Genomic DNA, 23318 nt, shown 5'->3' on the forward strand with positions numbered 1-23318 from the left:
TTAGGAGGAGGACAGAGTTTCTGCCAGGAACTCATCAGCTCACTGAGCAGTGCTTGCATCTTCATTTTATCTAGGTCTCTGCTCTGGCAGGTAGCAAGTGCCCGATAAATTTTATTTAAAAATTAGCTTAGGGACCTCTGGTTCTGGGCATGAAAAATTCACTGGTATTAAACTTAGCCTCTGTTAAAACTCCTCTGAAACGTGGACAAAATATATAAAACAACTGTTTTATGAGCTCTGAGCCCCAGCAGGTGCAGCCTGGACAGGAAGCACATGGGTGTTGGGAAGCAGCTCTCCACGGACTCCTCATGGTTCTCCATGTCTAGTGAACGGAGGCATCACCTGCCGTTTATCCCAGACAATCACGTCAAAGACTCTGATACAGCAGGTGGCTCTGGGAAGTGGTATTTCCCACAGAGCAAAGGGCAAGCAGGTTTGAGCACACCATTAGAAAACACGTGGGGTCCCTAAGAGTGGTTTCTCCAGCTGTGACTCACAGTGAGCACCTGCCTGGGTCGGTCAGTGTCACCCCCGCCCCGGGACTGAAGCGCCAGGGGAAATGATGGGAACATAAAAACGCTTGCTGTTCGCTGTCCTGTGAGTAAGAGTTCTCTGCCTGTGATCCATGAGTCTTTTAGACCAACGTCTTAGCTTGCCAGTAGAATACAATCTGACCCATCATGGTTCTTCTGAGTTGATGCTGAAGAAGATGAGGTGGGATATACTGCGGTTTGGAGAACCACGAAAGCCGGTGGCGGGACTTGGGCCAAGACCAAGGGAGCTAAAGGCCTGAGAACTAGAGCAACGGGACTCCTGGGATATTAGTCCTTGAGTCTGAACTAGTAGCACCGATGTCTGAGGGCAGGAGGAGGTGGGTGTCCCAGCTCCCGACGGACAGAATTCCCTCTTGCTCTGCCTTTCTGCTCTCTGCAAGCCCTCGGCAGCCAGATAAAGCCCACTCGCACTGGGGAGGCTTCACTCAGTCTGCAGAACCAGATGCTAATCTCTTCCCGAGTCACCTTCACAGACACCAGGAAATCATGTGTCACCAGCTATGTGGGCATTCCATGACCATACACTGAACCGTCACAAACACCAGAAAGGAGGCACCTCATCTTCGTGTAAATTTGGGGGCTGGAGACAGCGTGTGCCTCACTCAGGCTCTCTGCCATCCTACTCCAGCCTCCTGCAAATCAACGCTCTTAGTGCAAAACAAGGATACACAGCAAACTCATGACCTTAGCTTTCCCACGACCTTCATGGTCCCTGGGATCTGCATGGCTTTGAGTAATGATTTTATCAAGCAGAGGCTCTGGGAAAGAGGGGTAGCCTCGTTGACAGAGCTGTGTGTCTCCCTCTGACAAAGGTCTACAAGTTTGCGATGGGGTCCCGATCGAAACTGCAATCCCACCTTCTTAGACTTGGAGACTCTCCCGGCTGATATTCCCACTTGGGAGGGGGCACCCTGCATTCCGTGACTGAATGGGAAAAGTTGCAGTGAGCTTCAGCTGTCGAGTGGAATTGGGATGTTCAGGAGCGTGGCTGCTCGGTCCGCACAGCACTGCGGTTTTCCGTGAAAGACCGACAGCACTTCCGCTGTGAAAACTTATTGCCACCCTGATGCTAAAAGGAAAGATCTGACTCAAAGGGTCCTGGATTTACAGTTTTCCTTAAAAGGCTGGACCAGTTGAATGACAGTTCAGCTGAGCTTGACTCCGGGAGTCCCCGGACGGCTGCGGGCATCTCACGTCCACTGCACGGAGCAAGTGCAATCGCCCTGTGGTGGGGAGAAGCCAGACGACATCTCATCTCGTACTCCAGCCGGGGCTCTCCTTGGTCACCCCTGCTGTGCACTTACTGGTTCCTGGGCTGGCGACTGTGTGTGGCCGGAGAGCGCGGGGCGGAGGGCGGCTGGCTGCCTCAGGGGGGATGACACAAGCACACGCAGCCCGTGAGCTCTCACGGACTTGCTCACTGTGGGCATCAGCTCTTCTCTCCGCATAGTATGCTCTGTGGGAAGTGTCAAATACAGGAACAGAGTTTTATAGGAAAAAAACGCTCTCACGTATGTAAAAATGCTTGACCCCCTCCCAGTTAGAGAAACGCAGGTTAAATGTGCTGGGAGTGACCATCTCTCGCCTGGAAGATCAGCATGATACAGGGCAGGGATGACTGCGGCCGTAAGAGCACGAACACAGGATGCACCTTTCCACACTGACGGACCGCAGGTGGGTACGACTTGGATGGAAGATGAGTCTTAAAATTAAAAATGCTTTTTCCCATAAATTACCATATATATATATATATATATATGGTAATATATAAAAATAAATATGTGTAAATTTATATATAAATATAAAAATAAATTATATATCATATAATTTATATGTATTTATATGTAAGTAAATATATATTTACTTGTGACCATAATTACCTATGCATGAATGCCTTACATAAAATTTATTATATTTGTTGTTATATAATAGCAAAACCTTGGAAACGGCTCCATGTTCTTCGGAAGAGGACAGATTAAACAAATGATGACACAGCCATAGCAGTGCCACCACACAGGTGCCAGGAGTGGCTGCTGCTTTCTCCAAACCAGCACAGGACAACCAAGACGCATGGACATAGGGAACCACACATGGACGTAAAGGCAGGGTCCGTCACGGCAGTGAGGACAGAAGAAACCCCAAAGTACATCTCCAACAGGGCGTGTGACCAACCCGACACTGACCTGGGAATCCCACCTGTGTGGCACTGGCAGATGGACCACGTTTTAGGGCATCCAAGCCAGGATCAAGTTTAAAACATACCATTATTTTATGGACCGCTGAAAAGGCGAATGAGAAAAATAGCAATGCCAGTTCCAATGTTGTACATCTCGGGTGGTTAAGACACATGCCCAGATCGCAACTTCACACCGGTTACAGTGTTTAAAAAAAAAAAAGTACATTGTAGAATCAATAAAGCCCAATGCTTTTCTCTTCACATTCTTTGTATCTTTTGAATTTTATACTAAAATTCATACTTCAACACCTGGGTGGCTCAATCAGTTCATCATCTGACTCTTGATCTCTGCTCAGTTTTTAATCTCAGGGTCATGAGTTCAAGCCCCACACTGGGCTCCACACTGGGCATCAAGCCTCTTTAAAAAAAAAAAAAAAAAGAATACTTTGTATTACCTATTTTAATTTATGTTCAGAATAATGTATTAGAATCCGTTGAATCTTCTTTTTATGGTTTGGCTGTGTTTGAAAGGTAAAAAATGTTCTATATAACGAGTTAAAAGTGTCCTGGGATGCTAGCGTAGGAACATGTAGGGACACAGTCGAACCTCAGAGTAGTGAACGGGAGAGCGCACAGCTGAGCTCTCAAAGTGCTGGCGCTGTGAGCTTCAAGGAGAGAACAGGAGATTATATTTATTGATGACACCATGGAACTGGCCTGGCCTCGGGGGGTCGCCAGAGAAGGGAAAGAGCAAAGTGATCTCACATGTAGTGGAGATGGCGAGTGACTTCATTTCACAGCCTCCAATTCTCAGAAAGATGTTTTGGAAATAAAGAGCAAAACCACCCTCATTTCATTAAAGTGAAATGTGCATAAAAATAAAAAAAAAGAAATTCTAGTATCTCTTCTGTGTGACTGTACAGAACACGAGGTTTATTTATTAAATCTGCTTCAGAATAAATAGGGACACCCCTTTAGGTTTGAAATAATGGTTATGATAGATGCTATTTATGGAGCATTTATGACGTGTTGTGAACTATTTAAGCTGCTTACACGTATTAACCTATGATTGAGGATCCTCGGTGTGTAAATAAATCATTTCTCTGTTCATTTTCTTGCAAAGCTACAATGCTGTGACCTAATTAAAAATAAATGAAAATTTCTAGACCTGAAATGAAAATCTGACTCACAATTCTAGTTTAGTGGCTTAAATGACATTGCATAGAAGTCACTGTCTTCAAAACGATATTTTCCTATTCAAGTGGAGAATTTCCATTATTCATCAGTTCACCTTATAATTCCATTGTGCACTAATTAGCTGTACAATTTAATTAGGCATAAAACTCTAATTGATGATATTAGGGCTGTCCAAATGGCTCTGTCAATCAGCAGGAACAAATTGAGTTTACTGTGTGGGTTTGTTAGGCTGCACACCAAAGAAAGAAGTGTAATTACCCATATTGTGTGCATTTTACTCCTAAAGGTGATCAGGACCTCAGAATCACCAAATTAGCTTTAAACTAAGATTCAGACCTAATTAAGCACATATTAGCACTGAGTAGTCTACCTTCAAGCCTCCCCATATTCAGATGCCCTCACTACATTGCAGAATATGTGAAAAAAACGAACGGACTGCGTTTTGTTTCTTTGATCGACATCGTGGTGTGCTCTCATACTGATGTGGAAGTAGACTGGAGCGTGAGGAAATGCACGAACTCTTCGAACCCATTAGGGTATCCTTGCTTTCCTCTCCTATTGTTTTATCTTTAATCCAGCTTTTAGTTTTAATCGAATTATACTTGGTCACAATTTAGAGCAAACATATTTTATGAGCACAGGATCCCCCCTCCTCCGCCACCCTCTCCCCCTCTGGGGGCTGCCACATTCTGTTCTTTTCATTCTTTTGTTATATTTGCCTCTGTAATTTTCAGAATTATCTTGTACTTGCAAATCACTGATATGTACCCTGTGACCCTATTTATTGCCTTTGGTTACGGCGGATGCTGATTTCCCCAGCTTCACTCCCTCCTCCCCCGGTACTTTCCATGTGTCCTTCCTCCTGTCCTGTCTATGGCCATCTGGCTCAGGGCGACACTGACCCCAGAAGCCATTCACAGCCAGGCCACAGAGCTCCTCCCATGTGTCTTCTCTCTTCTGGAGCAGCTCTGTCGCTCTCAGACCCTGGTTTCTGGCCGTCTCCGCCTCATGCATACTCAGTGTTCTACTCATGTGGCATTACGGAATCGCTCCCAGGGTGGCCTTCTAACACTTTCCTTTCACACAATGAGTCTATCCTGGAGGTCTCTGACCTGTTCCAATTCCGGCTGACACGTCCCCGGGAAAGCCCCGGCTCTTCTCACCGTCATTCTGAGAGCGACGCCTCTCCTTCCCTTTCTTGGACTCCAACAGCCCTCAACCTATAGCATCTCTGTTTTTGGCTTATTTACCTGGTTTAGTAGCCTGTACGTTCCTTACCATCCTGAGCCTCGCATTTAAAAGTTACATTTCTGAGAACCTTTTTGCCCTCAATTGTCTTTAACATACATACGATCATTCTGGATTGATAACTTTGTGATTAATTTTAATCTAGAAATATGTTTTTCGTTAAGCTGTGAAGGCATTATTTGATTTCCACCCACCTGTCAGTGATGCCATTTTGAATGTAGTGCTCTATATTGATTAAAGGCTCCAAACATCAAGAAGATGTCACAACTGTAAGCAGGCATATATCATCGAAGATCCTCAAAATGCATGAGGTAAAACTGACAGAAATGAAGGGGTAGATAATTTTATAATTTTATTTTATATATTTTTTTTATTTTATAATTTTATAATTTTGCCCCTACTTTCACTAGTGGGCAGACTGACGAGGAAGAACACCAATAAAAAAACTAGAACAGTATTATAAAACAATCGGATCAGAAAAATGTATATCAACAATGCATACAAAACCAGGAAACACTAATCTAGATGTTGCTATGACAGGATTCTGTAGGTGTACCAAGATATAATTTGTTTCTTTATTTATTTACCAGGCACCCGGGTGGCTCAGTCAGTTAAGTGACTGACTCTTGATCTCAGCTCAGGCCTTGGTCTTAGAGTGGTGAATTCACAGCCTACACTGGGTTCCACGCTGGACAGGAAACCTCCAAAAAAAAAATAAAAAATAATTAAAAAATAAAGTTTTATTTACCATGCATGCCTGTTATAACACTTCTTGAATCTGTGGTTTTGTGTCTTTCATCAGTTTTAGAAAATTTTCAGCCATTGTCTTTTTTCTCTCTCTGTTTCTTTTGATCTTTTAAAAATATATTGATTACACTTCATTTTTGTGTCTTATCATTTGTTCTCACAATTTGATTTCTGAATAACCCAGGGGTCTTCTTCTACTGCATATTTTTCTCTTTACAATTCTTTATTTTTATAAAATAAATTTTATTTGCAACAATTTTATATTTGCAAAAAGAGTGAACACATCATACACAGTTTTTGTAAATATTTCCATCTATTTTCTCCTACTATTAACATCTTACATTCGAATGGTACAGTTGTTAGAATGAATGAACCAATATTGATGATTAACAACTAAAGCCTGAAATTTATTCAAAGTTCCTTAGTTGTTCTTGATGTCCTTTCTCTGTTCTGGGATTCCACCAGGACATGGTGCGGTATTCAGTTGCCATGTTCCTTCAGCTTCCTTTGGCTGTGAATGATTTTCAGGGTTTCCTTCCTTGCCATGCCTTTGGTCACTTTGATGAGACCTCGTCAAGCTTATTGTAGGATTTTTTTTTTAATTGGTATGTGGTATTTTTCTCACAATGTTTCCCTCATGGGTTTTCTCACTAGGATTCTGGGTTTGGGGGAGGGATATCTCAGAGGGGAAATGCCATTTTCATCACATCATACAAAGGCCCCATATTAGCAGTGTGACAGCATGACTGCTGATATGGAACTCAATCCCCTGGCAAAGTGGTGTTTCCCAGGATCCTCCTCTCTCCCTCTCTCTCTCTTTTTTAAAGATTTTATTTATTTATTTGACAAAGAGTCACTGTGAGAGAGGGAACACAAGCAGGGAGAGTGAGAGGGGAAGAAGCAGGCTTCCTGCAGAGCAGGGAGCCCAATGCAGGGCTCGATCCGAGGACCCCGGGGTCATGACCTGACCCAAGTCAGTTGCCCAATGACTGAGGCAGCCGAGCACCCCACCCAGGATCCTCCTCTACCAGGTCACTTTCTCCCCACTTCCTCCTGTGTTGCACCCTTCGGAAGAAGCCACTGTGGGCCGCCCTTCCAGATGCAGTGAGCTGTTATGTTCTCCTTCCTTGAATACGGGGTATCTCTATAAACAATCTGGGATTCTTCTCAAGGGAGGGTGTCTCCTCTCTCCTGTGGATTCATTGTGTCAGCATCAACTCACGGATATTCATTCAACGCTTGGTGCTATTATCCAACACTATGTTATTTTGTTGCTGAACTCATTCCAGTTTGGGCCAGTGGGAGTTCTTCTGATTTTCATCTTGGGCTGTACGTCCTTACATTCTGGCACCACAGGTGCTGCAGGCTGGGTTATGTCTTGTCACTCTGGCAAAATCAGTCATTTCTCCAAGGAGCCTGTCTCCTTTTGTTTGAGAATGGTATTGGAAGTCAAGGCTCTGAGTGTTCTAACGGCTGTGAGGACATATGTTCGTGAAGTCCTCTCAGATGACAGAGCAGAGAAAAAGATGTGCCAACTTGTGTACAAGCACATATCCATGCATATTTTATCTGTAGCCATCCATAGCTATATTAAGCTTAGCAAAAAGCCACACTGACATCTGCCATTCTAATTCACTACCACATGCACCATTCTGGACTGCCCCCCCACCCCTTGTTTGTCTGCAAATTCCCTCTCCAATAATGACACATCTGGCTGTGGCCCTCTGTCCTCCATTGACTTAATTGTTTAATTCTAGTGCATCATAGAGCAGTATCGAAACTGTTGAGCTGTATCTCCCTGGCTAACAATCTTTTCAGCCCACATGCAGTGAATTTGCAGTTGTGAGTGCCTTTAATCTCACAGAGTTCCCTCCCTCCAAATTTCCTGGGTCAGCACCTTTCCCTCAACCTCTTAGTGAGGTTGACTCTTACATTTGAATTACAGTTGGACTCTCTTGTCAAAGTCTCCATTCCTGCCAGGGGTTCTCCAAACTTTAATATGAGTTTATTTTATGTTACACATGTTAACATCACTCTTTGAGCTGTAGAGTTCTGCAGGTTTTGAGAAATGCATTATGCCCTGTGTCCAGCTTTGCAGAATCATACGGAATAATCTTCTGCCTTTAAAATCCCCAGTCCTTCAACTGTTCTTTCCTCCAACCTGTTCTCCCAAGCCCCAGGCAACTGGTGATAATCTTAGTATCATTATAGTTTTGCCATTTCTAGAATGTCATATAATTGGATTCATATAGTGAAGAGACTTTTCAGACTAAATTCTTTCACTTAACAATAAGCATTTAATGTTCCTCCTTGTCTCTTAGTGGCTTGATCAGTTATTTCTTTTTATTGCTGAGAAGATCCTGTAGTATGTATGTGCAGTCTTACCATCTACCCTTCATCTGTTGAAGGACATCTTGACTGCTAACTGTTGGGTGATTATGAATGAAGCTGACATAAATCTTTGTGTGTAGCTATGTGTGCTCACATAAGTTTTCAGCTCAAATACCTGAGAGCATGATTGCTGGATCATATGGGAAGACTATATTTATTTTCATAAAATCTGACAAACTTCCTTCTAAGGCACTATTCCTTTTTGCATCCTTACCAGCAATGAGTGAGAATTCTTGTGTTTCACATCCCTGCCAGTATTATGGTATTGCCAATTTTTAGATTACAGCCATTGGAATAGGTATGTAGTGGTGTCTCGTTACTTTAACTTTCAGTTCCTGGATTAAAAAAGAAAAAAAAAAGACATCGGCCATCTTTTCAGATCATACTTATTTAATATATATATTTCAGTAAGGTTTCAGTAAGGCACTTCAGACCTTCTGCCCATACTTGATTTGGACTTGTTGTTGTTGTTGTTAAGGGTGAGTCTTAAAACTTTTTCATGTATTTTAGATAGAAGTCTTTTGTCAGATAAGTAGTTTGGAAATGTATTCTTCTAACAAATGACTTGTCTTTGGTTCCTTTAATGATGTCTTTCTCAGAGCTTAAGTTTTTAATTTTAATAAATTATTATTTGTCATTTATTAATCACTCAATAGATATTATTGCTCTTCAGTGTTTTTGGTTATATTGTGATGATGATCTTTATAGTGATAAATATAACAAAGACAAAAGCAAAGATTTCCTGAATCTAAAATAGAGTATTGTAGAAAAAGATTCCCAAACACATACTCTAGTACTTTATTGTTCAAGTCTGGTTGAATTCTCATTCATAAAATACAACACAGATAAAAATTCAGCATTAATATTGTTGGAGAGCAAAGTAACCCACAAAAACTATATTTGGAAAATACACAAAGAAACAAAGGTTAAAATTTTTCAAGGAATTAGTTCACCTCATTCCTCCACATTACAAACCTGACATTTTGGTATATATATATATATATTTTTTTTTCATGTTGGTCTATTTTACTTTGATTTGATAGTTATGTCCTGGCTTGATTTGAGATGTGTGTATACAAAGCTACAAATTGACTGACTGACTTTGCAATCTTGTGTTACATAAAGTAAAACTAGGGTAAGGTCTGTGTGTTTCACAGTATGTCCTAAAGTACAAAACACCTCCTATGTTACATCTTAAATATAATATTCTTTATTTTTGTTAGTTTGTTTGCTTTCGACTGAACTTGTATAAGCTCTTTGCACAGTAATGTCGCATGAACACAGTTCTCCATCCCGAGCAGTGATGCCTCTCCACCTTCTCATCTGACCTTTGGCTCCTCACAGAAAAGCTCTTTAGTTGGAAGTCCTCCATGTCAAGTGTCAGGGACAAAGCGTCACTTCTGAGCTGGCTCCCAGCTCTCCTACTTTCGTGCCTGCCAGGGGGCTAAGTTCTGTTTTCTCCCTTGTATTCATTTCAGAACAACTGAGTCCCACCCTATCTCCCCGGGCCAGGACCTCTGCACTCAGTGTTGGCTCTGTTTCCCACAACTAGAGGACCTCCTCTCTCTCCCCTACCCTGCATAATGGTGCCGGAATCTGGGTTATACTCTGCAGGAGCCACTAGAGAGTGGTGGCTGGAGGAGCAGGGGCTGCTGTACTCCCTGGCCCTCCCCCATCACTCCTCCCTGCAAACCTCAGTCCATCTTTCGATTTTACTCGCAGGCCCAAACTCCCACCTATTACCTGACCCTCCTCTTGTCACTTCTGCCTGCCCCTTCATCCAGGTCTGTCTAGACCCACGCCCGTATTTCATTCCTTACTCAAGATTTTTCCATACCACTTCCCCATTTCGTCAAAGAGTTGGGGGAAAATAGTTGAAGAACCTCCAGCATTATACTCAGAAAGTTATTATTATTATTATTTTTATTTCAGTGTGTGCTGATTGATTGCTAGTAGTGACAGGTCTTCTTAGAATAACGTGGAGTGTCCAGAAGCATCTTGGCACACTTCCATGTGACGACATACTATTGCCAAAATGTCACTGCATTTGGAGGTCGTGATGTTACTAAGCATTTTCTACAAAGTGAATTCAGTATCTTTACTCTGTACAAGCTATGGGAAATGTAAGTGTGATTGTGACATAAATGCCAATGGCAGTACTTTTTTTTTTAATGAAGTGACTTACTCAAAGTTCTGTTTATTACGCATTAATTATATTTCAGACTCTTTAAAAAAATTTTTTTTATTTATTTTCAGCATAACAGTATTCATTGGTTCTGATTCTGTTTGTTGATCTTGCTGTTCAGATTTTCACAAGCTTGTTTTCTGTCCAGCCGTCTATCAATTACTGAGGAAAGTGCACAGAGTGAATTTGCCTATTTCTCCTTTATCTCTACCACTTTTACTTCACGTATTTTGAGGCTCTGCTGTTTGCTGTGCACATGTTTAGGGTCGTTATGTCTTCCTGGTAGATTGATCCCTTGCCCCTCTGTAATGTCCTTCTGCGTCTTGAGTAATTTTCTCTGATCTGAAGTCAAGTTTCTTTGATGTTAATATGGCAATTTAATTTTAAAAAATTACATTTGCATATATGCAGTTACTCACCCCCTTTTGCTTTCAACTTACCAGTGGCATTGAATTTCAAGTGACCTTCTTATAAACAGCATGTAGCTGGATTCTGGTTTTATGGGCTTGCCAGTCTCTGCTTTTTTACCAGTGTGTTTAGGCCATTTACCTTTAAGCTAATCACCAACATGTCAGAGCTTAAATATTCCATTTTATTATTTGTATTGTGTTTGTTTTCTCTGTACCTTCTTTCTTTGTGTATCTTTCCTTGCCTTGCTGAGGGTTAACTGGAAAATTTTTAGGATTCTGTCCTAACTTAGCTTTCACATTCTTGAGTGGATCTCTTCATCTTGTTTTGATGGTGGTTGCTGTCCATATCACAATATACAGATAGTCTTTATTGCAGTCTACTGAATTATACTACTTTTGAGTAAAGTATGGAAGCCTTATTTTTATTTAGATTACTTTATCTTACTTACTTTTATTTTTCAATTGTGTTACATTAGTCACCACATAATACATCATTAGTTTTTGATGTATTCATTCTTTATATATAATACCCAGTGCTTTTAAAAACCATTGTCTTCTCTCTTAGAGGGTGTTATGTACTGTGTGTTTCGATCATCAGATATGAATGTCAGATTCATTACAGAAACATGGTCTACTCTATATACTCACATGTCTGCTCTTTCTGTTCATTCTTCTTTCTAAATACTCCAAAGTTCCTTCTCTTGCCCTTACCTTTCTGATTGAAGAATTTGTATTAGTCTTTTTCTATGGGTATTTTTGTTAAGAACACTTTTTTTTTGCTTTTCCTTTGTCTGTCAATGTCTTCATTTTCACTGCATTCCCAAGGGATTGTTTTGCAAATATATAATTATAGAAGATTTTTTTTTTAATTGACAGAGAGAAATCACAAGTAGATGGAGAGGCAGGCAGAGAGAGAGAGAGGGAAGCAGGCTCCCTGCTGAGCAGAGAGCCCGATGCGGGACTCGATCCCAGGATCCCGAGATCATGACCCGAGCCGAAGGCAGCGGTTTAACTCACTGAGCCACCCAGGCGCCCCAGAAGTTTCTTTTTTTGTATCAGAAACCTCTTGGTGACTTCCTAGCCATTCAGTATCTCTCAGTGGGAGAAAAACCTTCTTCTTGAATTCATATTTTAATAACCTGTACTGATCACATAATGAACAAAACCTGTACCTCTGAGTAAATGATCTTTATGAAGAGATGAGAAATATCCAGCCATGCAGAATGCTAAGAGAAGGGTATGCCTGTCAACACACTCAATATCCTCCAAAAAGTAGATATTCCTATTTCTGTACAGTATAATCACTTTCTTTATGGGGTAAGAAAATAGCCCAGTGCAATAGTTGTAATACATAATGTGTCTTCAACATCCTCCTGGGAAATAAATTTAAAAGGGTAAATACCAAATAAAAATTGTTAAAAACTCACAATAGAATGTTGCATAGAAATTAACCAATGCAAATGAATAGTTTAGGAAATGTCTAATTAGGCAAATACCTAAAATATGAGCCAGTTAATAGTCCAGAACATGCTTAATTATCTATTTTTCATTTAGGACCAATTAGCTATGGTTAATTTAACAATAGTTGTTACCATATGTAAAATTTCAAATTAGTTGTAGAAGATATACTATCAATCCATTTTGTCTGTGATTTTTCCTTGATTTAATACTGGTGTAAAAGAAATAATATAGCCCCATTTTCTAAAGACAGCTTTGACATTTTCTGATTTCAGTCAATTGTTGAAGTCTACTTGCTATGCATGCTAAATCCAGTGAAAACAGAAATCTTTCTACAGAGAATGCCGTGGCACGTGGCACTCTATCAGTTGGATATGTGGATATGTGATACCTTCCTTATGAATCTTTAATATTTTAAACTCCATGTTATATAGCACTTCTGTAGAGAAAGTCATTTATACAAGCAATTTGTCCTTCTTCATTCCATATCCACAGGGAAGCTGAGATAGGAACTTCAGCACTACATTTCACTTCAACTTAACTATGATTGATTGGCATCTGGGGTCTTTCTCAAGTGACGGATCTCAATAGTTTTATAATAGGATAAAATATTATCAATATTAATGAGTATCACTTTATTCTGAAGAACTAGTATTGAACAAAAACAAACAAACAAAAAATCCTGTCTAAAAGGGAAATGGGATGCCTCTAAACTAGTAATGGTCAAATATTGTTAGTAGCGGAAATCTTCAAATAAAGTTGATCTGACATACGTGACAGGGCAACCTAGTAACTTCCCTAACCATATGCCCATCTGTGATCTCACTACATCCCATAGCTTGAATGGAGATTCCAACTTATTTTGTGTTTCCTTGATCAACAATGTATGAAGGGGTTTAAGATGTTTACTTTTTCTTGGCTGAGTAAGATGGAACATAATTTCCTTACGACAATATGAAGGGGTCTAGGGTGTCAATGCGAGGTGTGTCAGTAGGGGGAACATCACTCTTCAGTGTGCGTGTTGTTGGCCATCTGTGATGAAATGAAATATCTTGAATTCTATTGCTACTTAATTGATGGCTGAATTTAGTGGGCACCCATTGTGTTAATTTTTCCAGCGCACGTTGAGCCTTCCCATCCTACCAATTTCATTGAGAAAATCCACTCATCATTGAGAAAATGCCTGCTTGGGGCTCTTTTGGTCTATTGACCGTGGTATACATTCCACTGCTTAAAGTAGAGCCGTAATCTGAACCAAGCCAACCAGAGTTCATCTTTTGCCACTTTTACGGTAGAACTCAGAGTAAAAACCCATGAGGGTGATCTCTTGCTTTGGATGAAAAGGTCGAAGACTGTGAGGTCATCCCCTCCATTTGGAGACATCAGAGCACCATAATCTAACCCACAGCAGAAGGGAAAGAAGAAATAAAGATGTAAAGACAAAGCTCAGAAGTCGTTGTGCCAAATTAGTCCTTGGGAATGATACATTCTTCCATATTTATTTTTGGTACATACATTCTTTTTTTGTTTGCTTGTGTGTTTTGATTCAAAGTTATTTGAGTTGAGATTCTGTCACATGTACCCCAATCCCTGACATATGTACGTAGGGCACAGACCTATGAAGGAAAGATTGAAGCAGAATTGAATGCCCACACTCTCTCTTACATATTCTGTACTTAAAGTCCACAAGATCTGGGGAAGAACACAGAGATATTTATATGGCTGAAACTCAGGTTACTTTTCCTTTTTGCATGATGGAAGAAACACTTACGGGACAAAATCACCCGTACAAAAAATAGCAAAGATTTCCTGTGGGAAAGAATGAGGCGATGATGTAATGAGAATGTAAAAGCTTTGCCTCTCCTACGGTGTAGCGACATCATGAAGTTAGCTGACCCTTGACTTAGGAAATATATTTAACCACTTAAGGCTCAAGCCCTGTATTTGGCAAATCTAAAAACAAACAAATAAAACCCAAAATGTCAAAAGGAAGAATGAATGCCTCTTCTACCCAACTCAATTTGGAATCAAACATGATACATGGGACCCTTGGATAGACTGAAACTCAGAAGCCATGTGGTTCTCAGTGGGAGCAAGGTTCCCACCAAGGTTCCCACCAGGGTTCACAGGGTTTCACAGTCCCAAAGAAAATAAAGGGAATCTCACAGAGAGACAGCAAGATGAAGCATCTGGATGACCCTGGGAATATGCTAGAATTTCCACCTTTTAAGAAGAACAGAGGTAATAATTCCTAGGCTACAAAGGAAATTACTGTATAAAAAGGAAATTAGAAACAGAGTTATTTTGTGCATGGAGGACAAAGTTAACGGGAGTTGAAGTCCTCAAAAGCCTCACACCCTCCCCAACGGAAGACCTCAGGTCTTTTGTGGAAATCCTACACTTCCATAGAATATGATTTAGAAAATTCTTTTCCAAAACCCTAATTAGAAAATAATGAAAAATTGATAGAGTTGTTTATCTTTAGAGAAGTTACATGAATAGCTCAAGTTTACAACTACTTTTGAGATAATAAAATAGCTGCATTTCATGGTTATTTCTTGTCAAGAAACTTATGCTGACTTTGCATTTAACCAGTACAGACCAGTTTGCTTCCAGTGTTTCAAATGTACAGGGAAATGTCAGACCCACCCAAAGGTGCCCGGGAAGCTCAGATTTGAGCAGGACTGCCATACACTAAGCATGAAGGTACGGATGATGGGAATCTGATCCAATTCACCTGGGCACAGTGTAAGGCGGGTCCTTCTCCACCCAGGTAGTGTGTTCCAGCCACCAACCTTAGCAGTTGTCTGGAAGGGTTGGGGTGTAGGGCTTTCTTTTTTCTTCCTTCCTTTTTTTTTTTTTTTTTTTTTTTTTTTTTGCTCTGGGAGCCAGCATTTCCTAGGTGGCTGCTGAAATGGCCCTTCAGAACGTAATAGGTTTTTATTAACTCATTACCGAGGATCCCAGTGGTGTTCTGCATAATCACTTCCCTGAACTCACATGGCTCTTCAGGAAAACCGTGTGAGTGAGCAGCTTCCTGCCCTGGACTCCTGCTGAATGACGGTTGTAATTCTGATCTAGCCCTTCCCGGGCTCTCCGAAAGTATTCTGCTTATCTGCCTCTCACTTCAATTAGACTCTATGTTCTTTGGGAACAGCGACATTTTATTTCGTCGTGTGCTTTTCCATTGCCCAGTAGATGCTCTCGCTTGTAGGTGCTTTCTATTCAAACCGAGTTCATTTCTCAAGAGAGAAAGCACAGTATATACATCATAAAATACATACGGTTTTCATACATATATAGGCATATGTCTCTAGTATACATGTATTTTAGAGAGAAGGAAATGCTATTGCTAGTATACATCATTCTATTATACTATTGTTAGAATTATTATGAAGCTTGTGGGCCTTGAAAGGGATTTGGAGAAACCCCGGGAGCAGGTGTTTAATACCCACTCAGTGATGGCGCCGAACCAACACCTATTATCTCATAAAACACCTTTGGCAAATACAGACAAGAACACTGTATGATGAGACCCTGTATTGGGGTTTGGGAACCCAGAGGCGAAGAACTCAGAGGGAACACCCTTGCTAAGTCCCAGAGACAGTCAGGGCCCCAAGGCCTGGGTGTAGGGTGGTCATGGTGGGCTCTCTGGGGCCTGTGGTTGGAACAACAGCCTTCCTCCCTCTCCTGAAGTGAGCAGACTCTTTCCCGTGTCGGACTTTGGGAGAGAGCAGACTTCCCACCAGAACTCTTCTGGAGCTTTCTTAGGATGGATTTCTGCCAGCTCCGCTTAGCCTGCCACCTTCTACATTTTCAAAATGGCAAAATCAGACACCAAGACTGACTAGGGATGGTGTCACCTCACTGTAGTGACCACCTTTTCTGAGCCTCTTGAGACACAGCCGCTCTCCTGAGGACTTGAAGGTGGTTGTCCATCGATGGCATTGTGCCGTTTTGTTCCTGAGCACTCTACTTACGAAGTTGGAAAGGATTTTCTAATGTACAAATCTCAGCCTTCCCAGCCCGGTTCAGCCCCTCTCAGTCATGTTTCTTAGAATAAAAATAGGATCTAAAATCCTCCTTATCCAAGCTTGTTATTGGTTGTCTGACCTGTTTACATGGCTCAACCCCTATGAGGGTCCGGACCCACTGCCCAGGTCCTACAGACCAAAATGCGCTTTGGTGCATCTTGGGACCCACAGAAATTCCCTCAGCCCAGCTGCTCGCCATGGACGCCATCCCCCGTCTGCTTCCTCAGCCACGTTCAATCATTAGTATTGAAGATGGGAATATTCTCAGCTTTTATTTTTTTCCGTTAATTCCAAGTAACAATAATATTTGAAAAGAATAACATAATGGAAAAAAATCAGAGGGGGAGACCAACTGTGAGAGGCTCTGGACTCCAGGAACCAAACTGAGGGTGATAGAACGGACAGGGGTGGGGCATGGGGTGAGCAGGTGAACCAGGTGAACCAGGTGGTGGCCGTGAAGGAGGCAGGTGTGGTGATGAGCACTGGGAGCTGCATGCAACTGGCACACGACATCAGAAATCAGCGGTGAACTGTGTGCTGGCCAACTGAACACATAAAAATATACACATAGAGTGAAAACAATGCTTCACAAATATTTAGTCATAAACACCATATAGATATATATAGATATCTATGATATATCTATATATATATCTATATGGCCTGCTTATATTACTCACTCAAAAACCTCTCTGAAATGACCTGCTCGTCCCGATGATATTAGAAGAACAGGGAGCAGGGTAAGAATTCACCATCGAGAAATCTGTTCTCATGCCTTTCTCCCTTCCAATTGCTGCTCCAAATTCACCTAAAAACGGTTGTTAATGTTATGTGAGAAGGTAGTGCGGGCTTTCTCATCCACAGAAAGCTCATCTCAAAGACACCAAGGTGCAGATGTTTCCCATAGAAAATTACAGATAGGATCCGCATCTTCTGCTTAGAATTTGAAGGTTCTAGCATGCTGTTCATCTAGTACCCCACTGTTTTGTTTGCCAATTGAAAATTAGTAAGAATGCAAAGGAAATTGAAGTCTGGGAATTTTGAAGAACGGCTTCAGGGTTTCTCTAGGAGCAGAGCCGTCTCGATATCCAGAAGTAATTTCAGAGTTTTCCCACAAGCCATCATAACCACAATTGACTTCTACTAATCAAACAGCAGAATCAAAAGTTAAAACAACAACAATAACAACAACAAAACTTAAAATGTTTTCTCTTATTTCTCCCTGTCAGCAATCTGGTTTTATCTTCTTTGACTAAAGCAGACACTTCTGTTCTAACAACGACCCAGATGCTGGACAGTGACATGCTCCTACGATCCGAAGCCTGCAACTTTCTCCCTCACCCCGGGCTTCAGAGCGGGATTTCCGAGCCACATACTGTGTGGGAAATCCGTAGCTTGTCGGGTCAGGTCACATGAGTGCAAGCTGTACCTGTGTCTGCTGCCACTGTCCCAGGGTGAGACTCATGTTTTGGGTGCCGGGACATGGACTGTGGCACCACAACATCAGTCCTGCAAAAAAAATGCAGCCCAGAAAAGACTCTACCATTTACCTGTGGAAACATGCCCATGCATAGATGGGGATTCCCCTGACAAGGACAAAGTGGTGTGTTTGTACAACCATCCTATAACTCGTTACCTCTAGGAATTGTTCTGTATATCTTCATTTTTTAAAAAAGTTATATAGATGATGTCATAAATAAACATATCAAATTAATCACATCGTGTTCCTAATCCCGATCATAAAAGGATATTTTTTTCTTTGCAGAATACTTCAAGACCTTTCCAAACTCAGCTAGCAGAATACATATACGATACCAGCAAAAAATTACAAGACTTATTTTAAAAGAAGAACAAATCATAAATTCATTAATTTATGCTTAAAAATAAAACTTTAAAAAAATAAAAAATAAAACTTTAATACTAACGTAGTATGCCAGTATGCTATAGATAGGTGACAAAAAACAGCATTTAAAATTCAACTGTAAAACATGGATTATCATACAAATAGTGCAGAGCTACAGACCAGACCCTTGGGAAAGTGGGTGTGGGTGAAATCCGTCCCCCTGTGTTCCATACTTAGGTCTACCAACAAAACAACCACAAAAACCTGTAAAAATAAGAGAAGAAACTACAAATGCGTGTTTTTAGAAACAGCTCTGAATGACGGTTGGCGCAAAGCTCCATGCTCACTCATTTCATCTCCCCTTCTTCACCTACCCTACTTCGTGTTCTCATCTAAACGCTGTATTTAGTTGGATGTCTTCTGAATTTTCTTTTTTTGGTCCTTGTGGCCACCCTGAACTACAGAATCGAGGTGCCCCCTGTCTCTCTTACTGAGATATCTACAAAACATCTCATCCTAGACGCCTTCGAACACCTGCTCCCAAGGCTGGTGGTCCCCTGCTTCCCGCATGATTCCTCCACGGCTCTCACACAAAGAGACAGCAAAGAGACAAAAGCCAAGCTCGCACTGGAAGCCTCTAACCCAGCCCCTTTATCCCACGACCTGCCCGGCATCGGGACGCAGAGCTCCTGACCAATGCCAGGAGAAGCCTAGTGTTTCCCAAAGACTAAGTATTTTATTTTCAGCAAAACACATTCCGGTTCATAGATCTTCCCAAATCTGCACCTACATACAGTGTTTGCAAACTCGGTGGATGATGCCTCTATTCCCCAAGGTCTCGGGCCCAAACCCACTGTCCGCCCCCGCCACGAGTCAGCGGATCATCTCTCTGCAGACCGACACCGCCCCTTCCCGCCAGCCTCCGGCTACCACCCGCCCCCGACGGGCTGTCCTCCGCAGGGCGGTCAGGGCCACACTGCGGGACTGTAAGTCTCACCCACCGCTCTGCTGCTCTCAGCTCTCAAAGGACCTTCCTTCTCTTAGAGCAGCTGCCAGAGTCCTTTACAGGTTCGTGTCGCCTGCTCTGTCTCGTCAAGTTCGACGTCCTCCGATGGCAGGTGACCCCTTTCCTTCCGTGCCAGCACCTGCTCCCGGCTGTCCCTCGATGCCCCAGAGTAGAATCCTATCTCCAGGCTGACGCATTTGCTGTTCCACTCACCCCCGGTGATCGCATGCGGAGGCCTCGCTGTTCTCAGGTCTTTGCACATTGTCGTGTCACCCACGAGTTCTTCCAGGCGAGCAACCCTGCTGTGCCTTCAGCTCTTCCAGGAAAGTGGAGCAACCCCATGTCATTGTGCTCTAGCCCTCAACAGGGGTTTCACAGTAGTCACAGGCGGGAGCGCCTGCCTGGCTTCATCGAAAGAGCTTAGGACTCTTGATCTCAGGTCGTGAGTTCGAGTATAGAGTATAGAGATTGCTTGGCTAAATAAGCAAACTTTTAAAAAAGTAGCTGGAGGTAACTCGTAATCGATAGAAAAGTCACCACAATTCTAAACCTGCGGTGTTTGGCTTCCTCTTCCTGACTTCACAATATTAAATGTGATTGAATGTAGGAGCACAAGGCGCTCTGGCTCCCGGGTCTGGGGACGTGCCTCCGCGGGTGGGAGCAGGCACAGCGTGGAGCCCGTCCTCTGTGGAAACAGTAAGACAAACGCGTGAGCTGGCGATGGAGCGTTCCATCTGCTACATGGTTGCTTTTTGTTCCTGTTGGATACAAATCGGATTCAGGGAGCCTGTTGATTCTGGATCCCGTCTTCCTCTTAGGGTTCTCAGCATACAGCCTCTCAACCGGGCCATGGATCCTTCCGTTTCGGGAAGAAGCACAGAGCACAGTAGACTGTGAAGACAAACAGTGGTGGTGTGGAGACGCCCCAGGACCTTTTCCCAGTTGTCATGCCTGGAACTGGTCCCACACCCATAGTATCCAGATAATCGCATCTGATCCTTTTCCATGACAACATTTTTTTTTTTTTGCATTCTTAAAAAAAAATGCAGATGGCAATGTGGTTGAAATGCACTATGGGTGTTGATGTCTGCTCTCCTGAAATGTCATCTGGAGATTTGAAGGTGTGACCGGGTGTCCTGGAGGCTTAAGGTGTCCCCTGATGAGTCAGTCAGGGCTCAGGTCTGGCACCCTCTCCTCTCCCAGCCACTCCTGTCGGGTGTTCGTTTGAAGTGTTTGGGCTCTGGAGAGAAAGATCATTTATGGTCTGTATTTTATTTCTAGCCCTTTGCATAGTTCCTGGCAGACAGACATTCTTTAATCTTTTTAATTGAATTAAATTATTATCTGTTATCCTAGAAGGAACTCCCCTCTACCACTTTCATATATTTATATGCACAGTATACGGAAATCATATATCTATATGGCTTATGTAAATATTTTTATGGAGTAAATGCATACTCATATACATTATGTAAAACCGATATATACACAGGTCATACCAAGAGCCTCAATTTGCATAAACTTCTAAGCTTATTGGCCTTTGCCTTGGAGTGGCACAAATATTGTCTGTGAGCACACACACAGGCTCTTCATAATTTTTAAAATAAACATGCCCCGCACACGTCCACACGCATAGATGCTGCCTTTTTACTAACTCTATGTCCTTGAGAAACAAGCTGGCTCAGAGGGAACGGAGTCCCGGTAGCGGAGCACAATTACATCTCATGGGTTTTGCTGACACCTGTGTATAGCATCACATCTCTAGTGTGCTCAATCATCTACTTTTTACATAATTTTCCCAACAACGTAATTTAAATCCCCAGAAGCAAATGTGTTTTTGAAGTGGTTTTCAAGCTGCTAGGGTTCAGAGGACCCTGGAAATCATCAGATCCAATGAAACGTAGGACTTTCCCAACGCACAGCAGTGGTTGCTGCTTAAAAATATTCTAAATCAAAAGCCGAAAGTAAATATCCTCTTAAACCATATTTTGTTTCAACTGTTAGCAACTGGCAGAACCCTGAAGACTACGGTTTGCATCACACCCGTCCACGTGGGGGACGTGGAGTTCTGTCTTCCCCAAAGTGGTGAGAGGGGGACACCCTTCTCCCACAGGGGATCTCCCAGGGTAGGCGTTCACAGAACACACTTTGGAAAACTCTGATTTGGGCAAACCCAGACATTTTATTGATAAGGAGGGTGGAACACGTCATTTCAAAGCCACGTCGTTAGAATCAGAGAAAATACAAACGGTCTTTGTCTTACTCAGCGATACGCTCACTCCAACATGCATGTACAAAGCACCTCTCCGTGTGTTATGTATTTGATAGATACCTACATAGATAAATAGATAAACAAAATCATAAATTCAGTGGTGATATGGATACAGTTCTGGATGCCGATACTTACCCACATCAATGTTCTGAGTCATTGTATTGTTTAGGACAACAGCAAGGAGAATATTATGGTGATAATTTCCCTCCATAGAAAATGTACGGCACTTTTGAACCAGTTCTGCCTTAATTTATAATTTAAAATTATAGACATAGTCTCCAAACACTGCCAACATCGTGCATTTGATGTTGTCACAATATAGTTTGAGAGAAAGAATTTCTTCGGGGGCGTACAGTGGCTGATTTTCAGAACAGACTCCTCCAGCAGGTTGTAGCTAATGGGCAGGAACTCTGCATCGGGGGCAAGGCAGGGGCGAAATAGAAGCTCCTGAGCACTATAATTTCAGTTCAGAGTCTGCCGCTACAAGCGACGGACACTGTGCTTCCGTTGTCAGAACACGGTCGCCTCCACGGCAAGTCCGCATTAAACGCACCAAGAGGCACGGGCTCAAAGGCCACGACTGTGAGATCAGCAGTTACACCAGCCCAGCGCCGGGGCGGGCCGGCCCCCCACGAAGTCTGTGCCCACCTACAGGAGGTGTGTCACGATGCTGCACAGACACCTGCCCGGCCTCGCGGGCGGTTAACATGCAATTTTTACCTAAAGACACTGTCAAATACTGCATTTCATTTAACTCCACGTGAACTTGGCGTACGTGGCAGGCCTGCGTGATGCCAAGGGACAACGGCCCAGGAAGACGGGGCGGGAAGCCCTTGGAGAGATGACGGGTGGCAGGTCACGCTGTCAGACTCTCTCAGAGGAAGCTCCCCCTTCAGATGTGCATCCGTCTGTCGAGCAGATTCTCATTTTAGTCTCCGGAACACGAACCCTTCCTGCTATTAAAGAACAGAGAGCTCAGCGTCGTTGAGGAAACCATGTGTATCATGGGTAGGATTGTGTACGGGAAGATGACACGGTCCTTCCCGAGCATAGAGTAGTCAGAGGTAAGCTTCAGTCCCCGACGGGGTTGCTTCTGGGCTTCTTGGTGACTAGCGGGGGACCAGTGCCAGTCTCCATTCCCTGAACTTTCCAGATTCCAGGACAAGGAGCCCACGGCCGTGTGCCGCGCCTGCTGGGCTCACCCTGGTCTTCCCTCCACTGTCCCTCCGTGTCTGTCCGCACCGCGTGGGTTTCCCAGGGAGCAAAGAAGAGTGCACGTGTGGACAAGCTTCTCCTCTGGCAGCCCAATCCCACCGAGGTGCAGACCTCCTCCTGAGGCACGATGTAAAAGGGTCTTACTTTGATCAGTAGATGTTCTGCTCTGACTTAGCCCAACAGCCTTGACGGAAAGCCATGACGGCACAGAAATCAGTATTTTGTGCACTTCCGGTTCCCCGTCAGGTAAGAGTCTGTGTGCTTCTTGTTTTCAGAAATTAGTTCGACAACACAGAGCCAGAAACGGGAGGAGAAAGCTCCGGATGCTTCCTTTGTATCTGCGACATACAAGTGCCTTCCAGTCGTAGTCAGTGACCACGGAGCCGACAGCCACGGGAAGCTTCTGGGAAATGCCTCACCCTCATACCAAGGCACGAACACAGACCATGCCCTTCACCCTCTGCTGCACGCGGCTGGGGCTCTGTAAAGTCTAGCACTGCTGCAGCCACGTCACCAGAGCCCAGGCAACCCATGGCCATAAGAGCACAAGTACTGACCTGCTGAGAAGGGCAGAGCAGACAC

The sequence above is a fragment of the Mustela putorius genome, unplaced genomic scaffold (assembly GCF_011764305.1).
Source record: "Mustela putorius furo isolate JIRA1106 unplaced genomic scaffold, ASM1176430v1.1 tig00000905_pilon_pilon_pilon, whole genome shotgun sequence".
Classification (NCBI taxonomy): domain Eukaryota; kingdom Metazoa; phylum Chordata; class Mammalia; order Carnivora; family Mustelidae; genus Mustela; species Mustela putorius.